Source organism: Culex quinquefasciatus, chromosome 1 (assembly GCF_015732765.1).
Source record: "Culex quinquefasciatus strain JHB chromosome 1, VPISU_Cqui_1.0_pri_paternal, whole genome shotgun sequence".
Lineage (NCBI taxonomy): Eukaryota > Metazoa > Arthropoda > Insecta > Diptera > Culicidae > Culex > Culex quinquefasciatus.
The window spans coordinates 18560481-18562144 of record NC_051861.1 but is presented as its reverse complement, the minus strand read 5'-3'; the positions used below and the strand labels follow the sequence as shown (position 1 = coordinate 18562144).

The 1664-nt window shown below is 50.9% G+C and overlaps 1 long non-coding RNA gene across 1 annotated transcript; it reads left to right on the top strand.

The window, feature by feature from the left end:
• Positions 1–467: 467 nt before the first annotated feature.
• LOC119766667 lies at positions 468–966 on the top strand. The gene is made up of 3 exons (XR_005277041.1): positions 468–651; positions 720–790; positions 850–966. It is a non-coding gene; the product is annotated as an uncharacterized LOC119766667 (long non-coding RNA).
• Positions 967–1664: the final 698 nt, after the last annotated feature.

Sequence of the window (1664 nt, the reverse complement as noted above, 5' to 3'; positions counted from 1 at the left end):
CAGTAGCAATTCTGTTCGACCTACGAAAATTTGTTTGGTCGTTTTACATCTCCATGTTAACGCCAAACAAATTTTCGTACTTTTAGTGGGGAATGATGTAACGAGTACATAAATGAACAAACATAAAATAATATTTAAAGAGGAACTGCACTTGGCGTTTCTCAATAGAATCTAATTTAATAACGCCACGAGGTAGGCAATGAGAAACTGACATACAGTTTCTCAGATTTGAATTTAAATGAGATCCAACGTTCTCCAGAGATACACTACAGCTTGTCGATCATCTTGGTGGCCGAGTGGCATAAAATCTGCCTTGAGGTGGGGTCATCAACCGGATTCGGGGAGTTCAACCTGCTAAGATCTTCCGGGGAATTCGCAAACTCGCGGTTTCAGGGAAGACGAACTAGCTGTTCGGGGTGAAACGGGCGAGGGTTTCCGAACGATTGTCCTACGCCGAAGGTATGAGATGGATTGAAATTTGAGTTAAATCGCTCAATTTCTCTTCGCGAGGAGTTAAGCGATTTCCGGGCTCAGGCTTTCTCCACACCGCGGCGTTCTGACTTGAAACCCCAGCGGCTCACTTTATCCAGTTCCGCGAAGGAGGCTACAGGTGTCCTTTTTTCTAGTGCGCGTCGTGATCTTTCTAGTTAGGTAATTTAATTCGTGAGTTTGTCTTTGGGTTGTTTTAAGTTGAAGTTTGTGTCCTTTCCTGTGTTTAGATAGCTAGAAGCTTAGGGCCGTTTTCGTGTGGCGGCAGTAGTGTGCTCGCGTTGGAAAAACAGGTGTTTCGGTAAGGTCTTGTGCTACCTCCATGTGCCAGTGCTCAGTGCGTTCTTTCCCCAAGTGTAGGCCACGCTACAGGCCCAATCCACTCGCCGTCACGCTGCGAAACGCCCCTGGATCGACCCAGGACATCACCAGCCCAGGCCCGGCAACGCTACGCCGGACGAACCGCGTACGTCACCACACGTGGTTCGGAACTGACCGGCTTCCGCCGGAGAAGGACGGTAGCAACCGTCAACCATCTGCGTCCACCACATCGGCCACGCGCAACCGCAACCGAGCACGTGCGTCAGTATCAGCCCGACCTCGCTGAGGTCCGAGCAGCGGCCCGCCTTCGAGTGGCGGCCACGATAGGTTCGGCGTGAAACCACGTTGAGCAGCAGCAACAGCAACAGCAGCAGGGAGTAGTCGTTTCAGCATTCGCTGGCGGCGTTCGAGATCCGGTAGGTGAAACCACCGCGACCAGAGCAGCAGGAGAGCACCAGGTAACATCCGCAGCAGCAAACCGTCGAGTTCGGCGGCCACGTGATCAACGCACTCAAAAAGGGACGTGAGTAGAACGCATGTTTGATTAAAGTGATAAGTCCATGGCCCACTTGCCCGCAACCTAAAGCCCCCAGGTGCGAGGCCGATTACACGTCCTTTGACGTGCCCAAAAACCGTCCCGTCTGAGCACCCCTTGACTTAAACGCATACACCAACATAGAGCGCAAAACATAAGCACAAAGTAGAAACCCGAAACACACGACAGATACCAGGCTAACAGGGAAAGGAAGAGGGGAGGACCGCCGGCAAAAACCGAAAATGTGCACAAAACAATGAATGAACGTTCAAACACCAACACAAATGTACCACACACTTCTGTAAAATAAACACTCAAC